This window comes from Danio rerio, chromosome 7 (assembly GCF_049306965.1).
Source record: "Danio rerio strain Tuebingen ecotype United States chromosome 7, GRCz12tu, whole genome shotgun sequence".
Classification (NCBI taxonomy): domain Eukaryota; kingdom Metazoa; phylum Chordata; class Actinopteri; order Cypriniformes; family Danionidae; genus Danio; species Danio rerio.
Genome location: NC_133182.1, coordinates 67,731,140 through 67,750,140, shown reverse-complemented (window position 1 = coordinate 67,750,140; position 19,001 = coordinate 67,731,140). Strand labels below are relative to the sequence as shown.

Sequence of the window (19,001 nt, the reverse complement as noted above, 5' to 3'; positions counted from 1 at the left end):
GGGTAGCTTGCTAGGGTCAGAGGCCCCTAGGTGGAGGACAGGTAGGCACCCTGGGGCCTAAACTGCCAGTCCAGGAAGAAAGGTGGAACCCTGGGTAGCTTGCTGGGGTCAGGGGCCCCTAGGTGGAGGGTCAGGGGGCACCCTGGGGCTTATACTAAAAGTCCAGGGAGAGAAGTGGACCCCTGGGAAGCTTGCTGGGGTCAGAGGCCCCTAGGTGGAGGGCAAGGGGGCACCCTGGGGAACCCTGGGTAGCTTGCTGGGGACAAAGGCCTATAGGTGGAGGGCCAGGGGGCACCCTGGGACCTATACTGCAAGTCCAGGGAGAGAGGTGGAACCCTGGGTAGCTTGCTGGGGTCAGAGACCCCTAGTTGGATGGCAAGGGGGAACTCTGGGGCCTATACTGCAGGTCCAGGGAGAGAGGTGGACCCCTGGGTAGGTGTCTGGGGTCAGAGGCCCCTAGGTGTAGGGCCGGGCGGCACCCTGGGGCCTATACTGCAAGTCCAGAGAGAGAGGTGGACCCCTGGTTAGTTGCTAGGGTCAGACACCCATAGGTGGAGGGCAAGGGGGCACCCTGGGGCCTATACTGCAAGTCCAGGGAGAGTGTTGGACCCCTGGGAAGGTTGCTGGGGTCAGAGGCCCCTAGGTGGAGGGCAAAGGGGCACCCTGGGGTCTATACTACCGGTCCAGGGAGAGAGGTGGACCCCTAGGTAGCTTGCTAAGGTCATAGACCCCTAGGTGGAGTGTAAAGGGGCACCCTGGGCCCTATACTGCAAGTCCAGGAAGAGAGGTGGGCCCCTGGGTAGCTTTCTAGGGTCAGAAGCCCCTAGATGGAGGGCCAGGGGGCACCCTGGGGCCTATATTACAAGCCCAGGGAGAGAGGTGGACCCCTGGGTAGCTTGCTGGGGTCAGAGGCCCCTAGGTGGAGGGCAAGGGGGTACCTGGGGCCTATACTGCAAATCCAGGGAGAGAGCTGGATCCCTGGGTAGCTTGCTGGGGTCAGAGACCCCTAGGTGGAGGGCAAGGGGGCACCCTGGGGCCTATATTGCCAGTCCAGGGAGAAAGGTGGAACCCTGGGTAGCTTGCGGTGGTCAGAGACCCTTAGGTAGAGGGCCAGGGGGCACCCTGGGACCTATACTGCAAGTCCAGGGAGATAGGTGGAACCCTGGGTAGCTTGCTGGGGTCAGAGACCCCTAGGTGGATGGCAAGGGGGCACCTTGGGGCCTATACTGCAGGTCCAGGGAGAGAGGTGGACCCCTGGGTAGCTTGCTGGGGTCAGAGGCCCCTAGGTGGAGGGCCAGGGGGCACCCTGGGGCCTATACTGCAAGTCCAAGAAGAGAGGTGGACCCCTGGGTAGCTTGCTGAGGTCGTAGACCCCTAGGTGGAGTGTAAAGGGGCACCCTGGGGCCTATAATGCAAGTCCAGGGAGAGAGGTGGACCCCTGCGTAGCTTACTGGGGTCAGAGGCCTCTAGGTGGAGGGCAAGGGGGCACCCTGGGGACCCATTGGTAGCGTGCTGGGGTCAGTGGCCCTTAGGTGGAGAGCCAGGGGTTACCCTTGGGCCTATACTGCAAGTCCAGGGAGAAAGGTGGACCCCTGGGTAGCTTTCTGGGGTCAGAGACCACTAGATGGAGGGAAAGGGGGCACCCTGGGGCCTATACTGCCAGTCCAGAGAGAGAGGTGGATCCCTGGGTAGCTTTCTAGGGTGAAAGGCCCCTTGGTGGAGGGCAAGGGGGCACCCTGGGGCCTATACTGAAAGTCCAGGGAGAGAGGAGGACCGCTAGATAGGTTGCTGGGGTCAGAAGTCCCTAGGTGGAAGGCAAGGGGGCACCCTGGGGCCTATACTGCAAGCCCAGGGAGAGAGGTGGACCCCTGGGTAGCTTGCTGGGCTCAGAGGCCCCTAGGTGGAGGGCAAGGGGGAACCCTGGGGCCTAAAATGCAAATCTAGGGAGAGAACTGGACCCCTGAGTTGCTTGCTGGGGTCAGAGACCCCTAGGTGGAGGGCAAGGGGGCACCCTGGGGCCTATACTGCAAGTCCAGGGAGAGAGGTGGACCCCTGGGTAGCTTGCTGGGGTCAGAGACCCCTAGATGGAGGGCAAGGGGGCACCCTGGGGCCTATACTGCCAGTCCAGGGAGAGAGGTGAAACCCTAGGTAGCTGGCTGGAGTCAGAGACCCCTAGGTGGAAGGTAAGGGGTACCCTGGGGCCTATACTGCAAGTCCAGGGATAGAGGTGGACCCCTGGGTAGCTTGCTGGGGTCAGAGACCCCTAGATGGAGGGCAAGGGGGCACCCTGGGGCCTATACTGCCAGTCCAGGGAGAGAGGTGAAACCCTAGGTAGCTGGCTGGGGTCAGAGACCCCTAGGTGGAAGGTAAGGGGTACCCTGGGGCCTATACTGCAAGTCCAGGGAGAGAGCTGGACCCCTGGGTAGCTTGCTGGGGTCATGGGCCCCTAGGTGGAGGGCAAGGGAGCACCCTGGGGCCTATAATGCAAGTCCAGGGAGAGAGGTGGACCCCTGGGTAGCTTGTTGGGGTCAGAGGCCCCTAGGTGGAGAGCCATGGGGCACCCTGGGGGCTATACTGCACGTCGTCTAGGGAGAGAGGTGGACCCCTGAGTAGCTTGCTGGAGTCAGAGGCCCCTAGGTGGAGGGCCTAGGGGCACCCTGGGGACCCCTAGGTAGCTTGCTGGGGTCAGAGGCCCCTATGTGGAGAGCCATGGGGCACCCTGGGGGCTATACTGCACGTCGTCTAGGGAGAGAGGTGGACCCCTGAGTAGCTTGCTGGAGTCAGAGGCCCCTAGGTGGAGGGCAAGGGGGCACCCTGGGGCATACACTGGAAGTTCAGGAAGAGAGGTAGACCCCTGGGTAGCTTGCTGGGGTCAGAGGCCCCTAGGTGGAAGGCCAGGGGGCATACTGGGGCCTATACTGCAAGTCCAGGGAGAGAGGTGGACCCCTGGGTAGCTTGCTGGGGTCAGAGGCCCCTAGGTGGAGGGCAAGGGGGCACCCTAGGGACCCGTTGGTAGCTTGCTGGGGTCAGAGGCCCCTAGGTGGAGAGGCAGTGGTTACCCTGGGGCCTATACTGCAAGTCCAGGGAGAGAGGTGGACCCCTGGGTAGCTTGCTGGGGTCAGAGGCCCGTAGGTGGAGGGCCAGGGGGCACCCTGGGGCCTATACTGCAAGTCCAGGGAGAGAGGTGGACACCTGGGTAGTTTGCTGGGGTCAGAGGCCTCTAGGTGGAGGGCCAGGGGGAACCTTGGGGCCCAGACTGCAAGTCCATGGAGAAAAGTGGGCCCCTGGGTAGCTTGCTGGGGTCAGAGACCACTAGTTGAATGGCAGGGGGCCCTCTGGGTCCCAGACTGCAAGACCAGAAAGAGAGGTGGACCCCTGGGTAGCTTGGTGGGGTCAGAGACCCCTAGGTGGAGGTCAAGGGGGCCCTCTGAGGCCCAGACTGCAAGACCAGGGAGAGAGGTGGGCCCTTGAGTAGCTTGCTGGGGTCAGAAACACCTGGGTGGAGGTCAAGGGGTGCCTCTGGGGCCCAGACTGCAAGTCCAGGGAGAGAGGTGGACGCGTGGGTAGCTTGCTGGGGCCAGAGACCCAAAGATGGAGGGCAAGGGGGTCGTCTGGGGCCCAGACTGCAAGTCTAGGTAGAGAGGTGGACCCCTGGGTAGCTTGCTGGGGTCAGAGACCCCAAGGTGTAGGGCAAGGGGGCCCTATGTGTCCCAGACTGCAAGGCCAGGGAGAAAGGTGGGCCCCTGGGTAGCATAGTGGGGTCAGAGACCCCTAGGTGGAGGGCAAGGGGGCCCTCAGGGGCTCAGACTGCAAATCCAGGGTGAGTGGTGGGCCCCATGGGTAGCTTGCTGGGGTCAGAGAACTCTTAGGTGGAGGGCAAGGGGGCTCTACGGGGCCCAGACTGCAAGTACAGAGAAGGAGGTGGGCCCCTGGGTAGCTTGCTGGGGTCAAAGACCCCAAGGAGGAGGGCAAGGGGGCCCTCTGGTGTCCTTACTGCAAGTCCAGGAAGAGAGGTGGAGCCCTGGGTACCTTGCTGGGTTCAGAGACCCCAAGGTAGAGGGCAAGGGGCCCCTCTGGGGCCCAGACTGCAATTCCAGGGAAAAAATGCGGGCCCCTCGGTAGCTTGCTGGGGTCAGAGACCCCCGAGGTGGAGGGCAAGGGGGTCCTCTGGGGCCCAGAATGCAAGTCCAGGGGGAGAGGTGGGCTCCTGGGTAGTTTGCTGGGGTCAGAGACCCCAAGGTGGAGGGCAAGGGGGCCGTTTGGATCCCAGACTGCAAGTCCAGGGAGAGAGGTAGGGCCCTGGGTAGCATGCTGGGGTCAGAGACCCTTAGGTGAAGAGCAAGGGGGCCCTCTAGGGCTCAGACTGCAAGTCCAGGGAGAGTGATGGGCCCCTGGGTAGCTTGCTGGGGTCAGAGACCCTAAGGTGGAGGGCAAGGGGGTCTTCTGGGGCCTTTACTACAAGTTCAGGGAGAGAGGTGGACCCCGGGGTAGCTTGCTGGGTCAGAGACCCTAAGGTGGAGGGCAAGGGGGCCCTCTGAGGCCGAGACTGCAAATCCAGGGAGAGAGGTGGTTCCTTGGGTAGCTTGCTGGGGTCAGAGACCCCAAGGTGTAGGGCAAGGGGGCCCTATGGGTCCCAGACTGCAAGGCCAGGGATAAATGTTGGCCCCTGGGTAGCATGCTTGGGTCAGAGACCCCTAGGTGGAGGGCAAGGAGGCCCTCAGGGGCTCAAACTGTAAGCCCAGGGAGAGTGGCTGGCCTCTGTGCAGCACACAGGGGACATAGACCCATGAGGTGGGGGGCAAGAGGTCACTCTAGGGCCTACACTGCAAGTCCAGGGAGAGAGGCAGGCCCTGGGCAGCTCACTGGGTTCAGGGACCCTTTAGTTGGAGGGCCCTCAAGAGCCCAGACTGCAAGCCCAACAAGAGTTGCTGGCCCTTGGGCAGTACACTGGGGTCAGAGACCAAGGATGTGGAGGGCAAGGTGATCCTCTGGGGCCCAGACTGCAAGCCCAAGGAAAGAGGTTGGCCAATGGGGGAGTATCTTGCCCACGGGGCTCACTGGGCCAGAAACCCTGGAGTTTGAGGGCAAGGGGCCCTCGGGAACCCAGACTGCAAGCCCAGGTGGAGTAGCTAGCCCCTCTTTAGCTCGTTGGGGTCAGAAATCCTGGAGGTGGAGGGCAAGTGAGCCCCCTGGGGGCCCAGACTGCAAGCCCAGGTGGAGTAGCTATCCCCTCGGCAGCTCATTGCGTGCAGAGGGCACATATCATCCTGTCTATTTTATCTAGTTACCTATCTGTCCACATAAATATAGTTTTTTTTTTTTTTTTTTACTTTTAATCTGCACCACGGCCCATGGCAACTTTTCCTATGCTGTTTCCTTAACCTGCAAGTCTTTATTTTACAAATTATAAAGAGTGTCTGCTTCTCAAGCTCTGTGAGTGTCATTCATGTATTTTAAGATACACTCATTCAGAAGACAATCGCATGAGATATCATGACATTGTGTTTTTGATCGTCAGCATGATGTAGGCTTTTAGTGACAATAATATTTATACAATATGGTTATTATAATGATATTTATACATGACCAAACAAGTGTGCAACTTAAGCAACTTTTTTTTTACATTTAGTTTTGTAGTTCAAGCCCAAACAAATATTTGTTGCATTTTTCAATTGTTTAAGTTCTTTTGATTGATAATGTAACATCTTTTAGCAACGTTTGATAATTCATTGTTGAGTAAAAAAAAAATTGGGTTAGGGTCTCTGACACATTGCTTTTATTATTTAGCTTTGTTTTATTAATCAACATTAACTGTGTGCATCTGTCACAGTTCAGGAAAGATGAGGGAGCGAGGACTCAAGTGCAAACACAGGACTATTAATTGATAATAAAAATAAAACAAAAGAACAACAAAAACCACCCCGAGGGGGAAAAACATAACTATAACACTAACAGACTAACAAACTTGGCTGGGTTGGCAAGACAAGAACAAGAGCAGGAACACATGGGGAGTTTAGACGACGAACTGGCACAGGACATCAGACATGAGAAGAATATGAGGAGGAGAAAATTACCACACAAACAGATGAACATAATTAACTAATAATGGGTTAACAAGGAAGGTGGGACTTGACAATAGACGGGAGAGCGCATGACACAGAGACAACACAAGCCATGCGCTCACATAAAACAGGACAAGAACATGTAGCCAATGAGAGAACTATTTAACCGCATGTTCGTGACAACCCAAGCACGACACTGAAGCACACAACAAAAGCACGTGACCACAATGTAAACACAGAGCCACGTGCTTTGACAACAGACGCAAGACATGAGCACACAATGAATGAAAACACTCACCGTATGCTCACACACACAGCGTGCAAGTTTCATCCCAGCGCCGACCAAAACCGAAACCAACTGGACAGAGATGCTGCAGACAGACGAAAACACAAACACGAGTACAAGAGCGTGCACGTCCGAGGCACGCAGAGCCAGCATCATTTGGGAGCGCGCACACTCTGCGTACACCCACGACGGCGCGTGCGCACCCCGAGACACACAATGACAGAAACAGGACAAGACATAGCTAGTGTCTGAGCTCCGCCACCAAAACAAGAAATTACAAGACCAGAGTGGCAGAATCCTGACACTAGCCCCCCGCAAAAGGGACTCCACCTGGTATCCCTAAAGGGAACATCCAACAAGGCACAAGACAGACAAGAAACACCACAAGACAATAAACAGGCAACAAACACAAGACAGGGAGGCAAGACAATACGAAGGGGGGGGGGAGGGAGGGAAGCCAAGCCAGACCCAACAAGACAAACAAGGGTGGGATGGAAGGGCAAGACAAGGGAGGATCAGTCCAGGGTGGAACCGGAGGGACAGTCCAGGGTGGGTTCAGCGGGTCGGGGGCCCCGGCAGGGAACCAGGGTGGAGCCGGAGGGTCAGTGCAGGGTGGTGGAAAGGCACACCAGGGAGGAGCAGGAGGGACAACCCAGGGAGGATCGGCCTGGGACAGTAAGGCAGGGGATCTGTGGGGAGCTGGCTGGGATGAAGGCCTGTGGGGAGCTGGCTGGACTGGAGGCGGCTGAACAGGAGGCCTGAGGGGAGCCGGCTGAACTGGAGACTTGTGGGGAGCCGGCTGAACTGGAGACTTGTGGGGAGCCGGCAGGGCTGGAGGTCTGTGTGGAGCGGGCAGGGCTGGAAAAGGCTGGGCTAAAGCCAGCTGAACTGAAGGCCTGAGGGGAGCCAGCAGGGCTGGAGGGCCGAGGGGAGCCAGCAGGGCAGGAAGCGGCTGGGCTGAAGTCGGCTTGACTGAAGGCCCAAGGGGACCCGGCAGGGCAGGAAGCAGCTGGGCTGAAGCCGGCTGGACTGAAGGGCTGGCAGAGCCGGCTGGACTTAAGGGCCGGCAGGGAAGGAAGCACCTGGGCTGGGGCCGGCTGGGCAAGACGTCTGGGTGGTGCCGGCAGGGCAAGAAGCCAGGCTGGGGCCGGCAGGGCAAGACGTCTGGGTGGTGCCGACAGGGCAAGGAGCCGGGCTGGGGCCGGCACTGAGCTGCGCTCAGGGGCAGGAGCCGACACTGGAACGGGCTCTGGGGCTGGAGCTAACACTGGAGGGCGCTCTGGGGCTGGAGCCGACACTGGAGGGCACTCTGGGGCTGGAGCCGACACTGGAGGGCGCTCTGGGGCTGATGCAGCAGTTCTGGCAGCCCTCTTTCTCTGCAGCCTCCGTTCACTCGACGAGTCAGAGGAAGTTCATGAGCGGAACTCGTAGAGGAAGGAGGGGTGGAGTGTTTGCCGCAATCAGCTGGAAGGGATGTGAGGATCTGCCAATCCTTAAGGTGGTGGAGATAAAGCGAGAAGCCCCAGAAGTCCAACACCCCAAGCTAATCAATCTCCCACTGTGGTAGGGGTTCATCGAGACAGAGAGCCCTCTTTAGAGTGGTGTCATTAAACTCAAGCCCCTAAGCATAGGTCCAAAAAAACTGGGCAAAACTTTTCCAGTTTTCCCAAAACTTTTCCCAAAAGTCTTTCCCAGGCATCAAACTAAAGCCCCCTAGCATAGGTCCAAAAAAACTGGGCAAAACTTTTTACCTCTTGACCTTGCTGACGGGCCGACACCAGTCCCTGAAGGCGCCTCTGTCTTTCCTCTGCTATGGTGGGTGGAAGGATAATATTGCTCATCCTGTTTGCTGAGTCCTTTGTTGGCCAGTTCGTACTGTCACAGTTCGGGAAGGATGAGGGAGTTAGGACTCAAGTGCAAACACAGGATGATTTATTGATAATAAAAATAAAACAAAAGAACAACAAAAACCACCCCAAGGGGGAAAAACATAACTATAACACTAACAGACTAACAAACCTGGCTGGGTTGGCAAGACAAGAACAAGAGCAGGAACACATGGGGAGTTTAGACGACGAACTGGCACAGGACATCAGACATGAGAAGAATATAAGGAGAAAATGACCACACAAACAGATGAACAAAATTAACTAATAATGGGTTAACAAGGAAGGTGAGACTTGACAATAGATGGGAGAGCGCATGACACAGACAACACAGGCCATGCGCTCACATAAAACAGGACAAGAACATGCAGCCAATGAGAGAACTCATTAACCACATGTTCATGACAACACAAGCACGACACTGAGGCACACAACAAAAGCACGTGACCACAATGTAAACACAGAGCCATGTGGTTTGACAACAGACGCAAGACACGAGCACACAATGAATAAAAACACAGCGTGTGCTCACACACACAGCGTGCATGTTTCATCCAAGCGCCGACCAAAACCGAAACCAACTGGACTGAGACGCTGGGAATGAAACACCACGCTGCAGACAGACGAAAATACAAACACGAGTACAAGAGCACGCACGTCCGAGGCACGCAGAGCCCACGCGGCAGCATCAAGCGGGAGCGCGCACACTCTGCGTACACCCATGATGGCGCACGAGCACCCCGAGACACACAATGACAGAAACAGGACAAGACATAGCTAGTGTCCGAGCTCCGCCACCAAAACAAGAATTTACAAGACCAGAGTGGCAGAACCCTGACAGCATCAGCACGCAGTTTGTGTTATGTTCATTATTTATTAGGCTCCCTCAAAACACACAGGCACCCACATTTCCAGAGTGGATTATAATTTTATTATAATAATAAATACATTTTTAAAAAGTTTTTAATTTGTCAACTCTTGTTATTTCCTATTTATGGCTTTTGTGCTTTTATAGAATGGGAGTTGGTAAACATATTCCAGTGCGTGCTCTGGCCCAAAATGCCAGGGCCATTTTTTTTTTTTTGTCCAAGTCCAGCCCTGCAATGAGTGCAATTGTTTATATTCAATACTTTATTATTATTATTATTATAATTATTATAATTATTATTATTATTATTATTATTTATTATTATCATTATTATTTTGCAGTCCACTTAGAATCCAACATAAAAATCAATGTTTTCTTTATTAGCATTGATTTTTTTGAAATTCAAATGGGATTAACATTAATATTAACATTAATGGCCTGTGTTTTTATTTCTGTAATAAATATGGCTGAGCCAGGATCCTGATGGTTTATTGTGGGTATGTTGTTTACATGAAGAAATCTGTGTTACAAGTTAAACATAAATTCTAATAATAAATTATATTTTGAATTTAAATAGTATTTGTCTTGCGTTTATATTAATTTTACATTCGAATAGCCAAAATTACAAGTTTCAGTCTTTTAAATGTGATTAATCACGATTTTTTTTTAAAAGTGCGATTAATTAGTTATATTTTTTAATCGATTGACAGCACTAATATTTATATAACCTATATAGTTTTTACGCAGCGGATGCCCTTCCAGCCGCAACCCATCTATGGGAAACACCCACACACACAAACTACGGATATTTTAGCTTACCCAATTCAAATATACAGCATGTCTTTGGACTGTGGAGGAAACCAGAGCACCCGAAGGAAACCCACGCGAACGCAGGGAGAACATGCAAACTCCACATAGAAACGCCAACTAAGCCAAGGCTCGAACCAGCAATCCAGCGACCTTCTTGCTGTGAGGTGACAGAATTACCTAATGCGCCACTGCTTTGCCCATATGTTTTACTCCCCTAATATATTCAAAATAGCCCTATTCAACAACTTGCCTAATGTACAAGTTATCACGTCAGATGAATTCTTAAAATTAACTATGGTAAATATATGAATAGTTAAACTTTGGTAACCCTGAATTAACCATGACTGCATTAGCAATGTAGCTTAAAATGCACATAAATACATGCACATTTGACTTAATCAGGGCCTTGTATATATATATATATATATATATATATATATATATATATATATATATATATATATATATATATATATATATATATATATATATGTTTAAGATTTTGTTGTCATCTTAATGTCATTATACAAATGGTACATTTAAACAATGACATTTGCTGTTTGTTCCAACTTAAATTTAGCTGAAAGCACAATTCTTGAGTTTTTTAAGGGGGAACTTTGTTACCAAATTTAAAATTTGTATATTGGATTGTGGGTATCAGGATTTTTTGTGTATTCAATGTGCAACAACAACAACAACAACGGTTTCTACTTTGTAGCTTGTTTGCATCACACTGATATACGACAATATCAATTACATTTGTAAATGCACATTAATATATTTCAGTCAGCCGTTGATTTCTTATGTGCTGTGCTTGACTTGACCTGCCACATTTATTCCTGTGAATCCGTAGCTGGAGGCGCATCAAGCTTCAACATGCAGAAGTCAGCGCTTGGGTCTGCAAACTAATATAATTACCAACAGAATTATAATTGTATGTCATGCGAATTGTACAGGACTTAGCTGATGTTCCTTGCTTCTGTCCACGTTTACTGTGGTGTAGTGTAGTATTCAGGCGTGGTTGGGCATTTGGCACGTCAGCGTGGCATAGCGCAGGTAGGCGTGGAGAGTCGCGCGCCTGCACTCGAAATCCGGTACGGTCGTTTGATGGAAAGTAACTACTGCTTGAAAGCGGACATAAGTTTTCAGACTGAAGAAGACAGTGACAGATTCTCGCAAGAAAGCGACACTTTGACATAAAGGATAGCGGTTACTGTTTGAGGTATGTAAGGAAATATTTGCTGGATATTTAGTTTCAACGCGACACTTTCGTTCTCGGGGTCATAGAATTCTGTTCTCGTGTTTAAATGTTAACAAACCAGTAAAGTTAGCCATACTACAAATTGTAGGATGCTTTGAAATGCACTTTTGACTTAAACACCCCTTGCTTAAACACTGCCTCAACCTGTTGATGTTGCTGTTGATGTTCAGTCGGGCCATCTAAAAAAGCTGCTCTAGTTAAACGCACGCACACAGCGCAAAGTTATTTATTTCAACCACAAATTTGAGACGAAATGAATTGGTTCTACATTATTGAAAACATTTGTCTGTTTCTGGTAGCTAAAAGGTTAGTGTGTTACTTGACAAAGTCTTTCTTTTTTTCTCCATGCATATAAATCATAAACATCTCTGTGATTTCTTTATTAGAAGCTGGTGATTTAATCAAATTCTGATACAAAGCTGTATGTTGTGTATTTAGATTATAAAACACGCCACAGAATGTATTTCTAACTGCTGGACTTTGCTCCTGTGATGGATTTTATGAGAAGGAAATGCCTGATATGCATGACTCAACGCATAGTAAGTTCAAAATTGTATGTTATTAAAGGAAAATCTTGTTGTATTCCTAAGAGTTTCTCAAAATGAAACTTCCGTCATGATTTACTCTACCTTGTGGTGTTCTCAAACCCTTATGACATTTTTGTGAGGAACAGAAAAGGAGATGTAACAATCCAAGAGAGTTAATGCAATTAATATTAACCATTTACAGACTTTCATGCTTTATTGTAGTGTTTATTTAAACACATTCTTTGTGTACATTCTTAACACTATAATCACTTTGGCTTGCATTGGAACTCAGGCACAGGCCTACATGCTTGTGCTTGTTATGAAGTGCAGAGGATGGCATTGCAACATTTTTTGCAGGTGAAAGAGGGACTTTTGATCACATAAATAAAAACTGTTTTCAAACTTTTTCGTATGAAGGGCCAAAAACCAAATATCATTGGGAGCCGTGGGCAGAAGGTAAATATACCAAACTATATTTCATGACAAGCTGCCATTTCTTAATTTGTTTCATAATATTTTAGAATAAATAGAAAACATTAGTTTAAATCGTATTTACTAATTCAGTGTAACATTTAAAATGATCTTATAACAAAAAACATGAACAATCACATTTATAACACAGTGGAGTTCAATGATAAATGCACTAGTCAAAAAGAATCTGCCTTTGCCTTATTTTGATCAAAGTCTCTGCATTGTCTGGTGACAGTACTGTATGTACATTTGAACAGAATCTGATTAATTTACACCATTTAATTGAAACATTTAATTTCAGTTAGCTTTCAACAATAAAACAAACAAAGGCTACATTAAATGTGAATTGACAGTCTCTAAACATCCCCATCATTCTCCCTCTCTTCTCAGAAATAGTTGGCAAAATCAAAGGTTACCATGGGCCAACTTTGGCCCGTGGGCCCTAGTTTAGGCATCTCTGGTTTACAGCAATGTTTAGGAAAAGTCCATCTAACAGATATGCCTTCATTATGGTGTGGTTTGAGAAAACCAACATACTGTTATACAACATAAACTTATCAGTTTTCTTTCTCGTCTTCTTAGACTATTTCAAGAACACTTCTCCTCCTAGACCGTTTATACTACAACCACCAAGCTAACTCCAAACCTACAAACTATACTGAATTAAGTTGCTATGTCCTTTTCAACTGATCCGACTTATGGTTTTCCCAAAACTGTCTTGGAAAATTCAGAAAAGTCCCATTGAATCAACACTGGAAAAAACATTGTGACCTCATAACTTTGTGCCAGACTGTCATACAGACTTAAAGTTGGGCTCATTTAACTTGGACTGCCAATCACTGATGACCTTTCAACTTACTAGCCACACCCTTGCAACCTCGTTCGGCACCCTAGCTACAGTCCTATAGACTTCCATTATAAAAAACTGCCACTGACTTTACATTGGACATACTAACAGTAACAACATACCAATCCATACTAGAAAGGGGTGGGGGGGTGCATTGGTGGGGCGACTGTTCAGACTGACAATGACACAATGAGTCATGGTGTTAATTTGTTTCTTTTAATGACAGCAGTAAAAAAGTGATCTAAAACTAGAAAGTGAACTATTTGAAATGTACAAGCTATAAATGAACATTTATTTTTATATAATTTTTATCCTCAAAGTGTGCAGCTTTTGTCACTGCAGTGTATCTTAATGAGCTTCTGTAAAAAAAATCACTTGAACTACTATTACATTAATTTTAGAATGCTTACTAAATAAAATATTCATTTATACTTGATCTTTACTTAGTATACTTCTTTTTCATAAGGATGTATTTATTGACTTACCAAGATCAGTCTTGTGCAGCCAGGGTGAGTATTGCTGCTCTGAAAGCCAAGTTGGGTCAAAGCTTGGGATGCTCTGATCAGGATTTTTGCAGCTGATATTAAATACCGGTTATTGTCATGGTGATCGGCTGAGTACCGATTCTAATGCTTCAAGCTTTATAAAGCATTGAGCACATTTTCCCTTTAAGTGTGAACCTTAGGAGAAGATCTTGCCTTACCTAAGAGGATAAGTGAAGGATGCTGCTTATAATCCCTTAAACACATTTCTTTAGGTGTGAAAGTGTCATGGTCAGCAGCTTTACAGAAAATAATTCATCATTTCACTTTACTCTGGCTTAGTCCCTTATTAATAAAGGGTTGCCACAGCAGAATAAACCAACACAGAAAATATAACACAGACATAAAAATTATGAAAAATTATAATGCATTGCAAATGAAGAAAGAAGAATTCAACATGTCTGTATCAAAAACAAGTTTGGAGCTCACATTTGATGCATAAGATGTGCAAACCTATAAACTTAATACTTCTCTGCTAACAGGCCTATACTGTTTATTGAAATAAGTATATTACAGGTTATATTATTAAATATTCATGTAAAAAAATAATTAAGTTTTATTTATCTAATAATTCCAGCCATTCCAGCTTTTAGTGAATATTGCAATATTGTCAAAACACAGAAGTTTCAGTTGTTATGTGTAAAAAGGCCTAACTACATGCAGGACCATTTAAACATAAATGCATCTCCATCTATTGACAGCAGATCTCTCAATGTGAGAGAGGGAGGGATTTGCACTCACGATACCTTTGCTGATCTGTTCAGTTAACCAGGCACGTGCTCACATATAGCTCTACCTGTCCTTTTTAGGCTTGGATAGAAAGTGTCCTTCCAAAATGATCTAAAGTGCCCCCGCTCCACCCCCACAACCACTACCCCCCTGTCCGCTCTTCAGTTCGCGACAACCCAACCTCATTTCCATACAGCAGAGAGTGCCTGTGGGAACTCCACCATCCGCTATTTAGAGAGCAGAAATAACATGCCATTGTGTAAATAAGATAATACATATTTAGCTATTTAGCTTGTTTATTAAAAAAATTGTGATCTGGCGTATAATATATATATTATACAATTAACTTTACTTCAAGGGGGTGGGGAAAGCCATTGGAAGGGCGGGGCGTCCCATAATAGGATGGTAGGGGAAACACTGTAGAAACCTACTAGCAACATTCTAATTTATACTAGAATAGTGCTAGCAACATGCTAATTGATATTATAACCATGTTAATAACATGCCAATTTATGTTAGCAATTGCCTAGCAACTACTCAGAACACCTTAGCAATTATCTAGCAACACTTTAGTAACTGCTTAGCAACCACTCAGAACACTCTAACAACTGCCTCACAACAGAGACTCAAGTGACTCTGATTAGTTTTCGTCATAATGTGCTGCAATTCGCGGATCGGCTCCATGTCATGATGTTCAAGCCATCAATCTCCTGCCTGCTCCCTATAATAAAATCTGACATGTGTCTGTAATGAGTGAAAATGAGTTATTTTCTGTAATATATCGTGACAGAAGAATAAATTGTTGGTTTTGAGTTTTATAGGGGGACAAATGTTACTGTATATAGTGGAGATGGGAATTAGAGAACATGATACATTATAAAAAAGCACTGATCAAAGTTAAAGAACTTTCAGAATTCATCCAGCTACTTAATCTGATGGTACATTCCTTTATTATCTGACAAACCCCGGTAAACTGAAACCACATCAAACAGCCTGACTTTCCAGTGTTCACAGATTTTGCAAGATAACGAGTTGTTCAAAAGTGACTAAACCCTGTCCACAGCAGTCCGCAGGCATGATCCTTTCTGCTCTAGCCTCAGAAGTTGGTCATTACAAATTAGGGCTGCACAATATATCGTTTCAGCATCGCAATTGCAATGTGTGCACCCGCAATAGTCACATTGCTAAGAAATGCCATATTGAGTCTGAATTATAGTATATACAAATAGCTACAGAATTGTATTTAAACACTATTTATTATATAGTCTGTTATGATATCTATTCTTTGTTGTATGATATTTCCCACCAAAATATATTGTGATAAACAATATTATTATCATTTTAGGACTATGTTATGCCATATTATATAATGCCTGAGTGACAATACAAGATCATCACAGTACAAGTAGACTCTTTATTCTTAAGAGTATTTAATTTAATTATAGTCATTTTAATTATTTTATAATCAGGTATTGGAGTCAGAATGTGAAACAAGTGAGGCAACAACTGCGATATCTGCTACCAGATCTATTTTCAGTTGTCAGACACCCACCTGAAAATATAGTATAGTAATTTATAGTTAATACTATGGTGTTCTTTAACCATACTGACACTGAAAACTCCAATAGAGATTAGGGTTGTAACGGTATGAATTTTTCACGGTATGATAATCGTCTAAAACAATACCACGGTTTGACGGTTTCGCGGTATACGGTATGTTACAAATGTTACAAAATAAAAGAACAGTGAAGCAAATTTGACTTTTTCCAAATAATATATTTTTAGTTACTATAAACAACATCACTTACAATAAACAAATAAAAATAAGAAAATAATAAATAATGTGTCAAAGTCCAAATAAAGTCCAAATAAACATGGTGCAAATCCTCAGTAAAAAATAAATATTTTAAATATAATTTATAATAGTAAAATATTTATATTTATAAATAAATATATTTATAAATAGTTACATAACGAAACTAGATTCAATATGGAACATCCTTAGGTTTTATGTGCCAGCATGGATATGGTTGTCTGTGGATATGGATTTGGATATGGTTGTCTGCAATGCAGACAAACAGCTGCATCTTCATTTGCGTCTTTTGAAAACAGCAAGAGCAGCAGTTCGTCTTTGCTGTGTCACTGTTTTGTCATGTTTCTGTGCTGCTGTGCATGCAAAAGTACTTAGTATGAGAATTATTTCATGCAAAACTTTTTTTTTTTTTGCGTTTTATTTAGCCGCGCATAAATGTATGCCTTTCTCTCATTCCGTGTTGTTCAAAAAGCTTGGTCCACAAACAAAAGCGAAACCTATGCTTATTGGTTGTGATATAGCGAGTTTGAACCAATCTGGGCATGGAGGAGGGATAATGCATCAATGTATCATGTCTGATTTGTCCGGAGACACAGTGACGAGCGTTTCTTTGTCAAATCAGCGTTGTCAAATGTAGATCACGTAACCGCACTGATTCCGCAGCCTCTGAAAGTACGCAAATGTTATGTGATACAGCACTGGAAAGCTGAGACTCTCTTCTTTATGCCAATCTTTGAATTGTATGAATCGGATCAGCTGATCAAAAGTTATTAAACATTTAAGAGCAATACTTATTTTTTGCCGCGGGCGGCTGTCTCGGTCTTTAAGGGTTAAAACCGTTGATATGCAATTGTTCATGGTATGATAATCGTGCACGTTCAAATCGTGGTAAACCGTCATACCGGTATATTGTTACAACCCTAATAGAGATAGAGATTTTGTGCAATCAGCTAAAATGATGCCAGAATTGTTTTTGATGTTTGGGTGATGTATATTGCATCACCAAAAAATTATTGAGGTCATGTCCATGTGTTGTGCGATAAGTCGATATATTGATTATTGTGACAAAGCTGTTTATATGGCATTGATATGATTTAAGCAAAAAAACAAACAAACAAAAAAATCTTATAATTTTTGTCTTGTTTCTAGTCCAAATATCTACATTTCAAAGTATACATTTCCACTTATTTCTTTAATGGTGAAATTTAAACCATACTTTTACTTGGTCTCATTTATTTATTATTATTTTTTTTTTATATTTGGAAAACATCTTTTTTTGCATTGTGATTATATAATTTCTGTACCTGAGTACTGTTGGACTCCCCAGAAAACCCTTAAATAGATCTATTCAAACCATCTTCTTTCATATTTAAAATGTTTTTTTGCAGAAAAATAAAATATTGCATTATCAGATTTTTCCAATATGGTGCAGCCCTGTCAGGCCCGTAGCCAGCCTGGTAAAAGGGGTGGTTCTTTTTTCTCAAAAAGTGGTTGCAGTTCTATGCGTCATTTTATATTTAATTACAAGATTTAAATACTGCATTTTGTGAAATTTAAGCACTATTTTTAGCTGAATTAGCTTGTTGGATGGTCATCAAAACCACACTTTTTGATGTAACAAATTCTTACATAATATATAATAGGAAAAAAGTTTTAAATGAAAACCTGTAGCCAATTGTCATTTATTTGTCAAATAACAAACTCGCCACCACATTTAAACTGTCCTCTATCAGAATTTGGCTGTTAGAATAAAAAAAGTTAAAACATTGGGGCTTCCGGTTTACTTCTCATTGAGAATGGTTGCATAACTTCATAGCTTCGTCAATTTGCACAAAATCTGCTGCCCCATAGCTAAATAATAAAAACTTTTAAATACTAACAGAGTTATGGATGGGGTAGCTATGGATCGAAGGGGAAAACAAAGAAGAAACACGACAAAAGACGACGAAAACAACCCAAATGTACCTGAGCAAACTAGCACGAGCGGCGACGCTAATGCTAACACTACACCTGAGGGAGAGCAAATTAGCCTGGCAAAGATTCTCAATGAAATTAAGGACTTTCGACAAGATAGCCACAAACACCTTCAGGACATAAAAGAAGAATTAAACAAGTTCAATAAAAGAATCGAAGAGGCTGAAAATAGAATTGTCGAAGCGGAGATCCGAATTCAAAACACGGTAGAAGTGTTAGAAGAGATGCTACGGCTAACGAAACAGCTTGAAACCAGACTAAACGACCAATAAGGGCGAGCCAGACGATCTAACATAAGGATTTACGGGGTACCAGAAAAAGCTGAGGAAAACTTTTCAGATATGATTCCCTTCCTGGAGGACTTATTAAATTCGACCCTAGTTCTGACTGATGCTACTCCGGCGGACCTCCAAATTCAACGGGCTCACAGAATTTTTTTCAACCATGATTATGCCCCTGATGTGTTGTGGAAACGGAGGGAATACCAAGAAACCAAAAGGATGCTGAAGGAACATGACATCAAATACAAAATGCGTTTCCCAGCCAGGTAAAGGTGTTCTATATTGAAGGTACAGTTCTCTACAACTCCGCAGAAGAGGCATTGACTAATATGGAGAAAAAAGGTTTCCCGATAACCACACACAGCTCGCCTAACTCACTGATTGAGCGCGTTCAGCGACTGATGTGGAGAAAATCCGGCAAAAGCATGGTACATCTGCTAGTTCACTCCCCTCATATAAAGAAAAACTCCTTGCATTTAGGCATCCACAAATAGTTGATTAAGGAATGAAAAATGGCCTTAATGAGGGTCAAACTCACTTGAAGGTACTCTTTAGTCCTTTTTTAAGTTAGACGCTTTTATCGTCTTTTGTTAATTTTATTGCTGTGTATTTTATACTTTTCTTTCCGACTTGGAAAATACTTG

General features: G+C 45.7%; 1 protein-coding gene across 8 annotated transcripts in view; it reads left to right on the top strand.

Annotated features, from left to right (window-relative positions):
- The first annotated feature begins 10,994 nt into the window (after positions 1-10,994).
- arap2 (ArfGAP with RhoGAP domain, ankyrin repeat and PH domain 2) overlaps positions 10,995-19,001 on the top strand; it is a 214,648-nt gene continuing 206,641 nt past the window's right edge. For 4 of the 8 annotated variants that reach the window (XM_073907448.1, XM_009303563.5, XM_073907449.1 and 1 more), the window contains exons 1-2: positions 10,995-11,134; positions 11,612-11,712. The gene's annotated coding sequence lies outside the window, so the exon portion shown is untranslated. The remainder of the gene's footprint in view (positions 11,135-11,611; positions 11,713-19,001) is intronic. The other 4 variants (XR_012382787.1, XR_012382788.1, XM_009303564.5 and 1 more) reach the window with 1 other exon arrangement.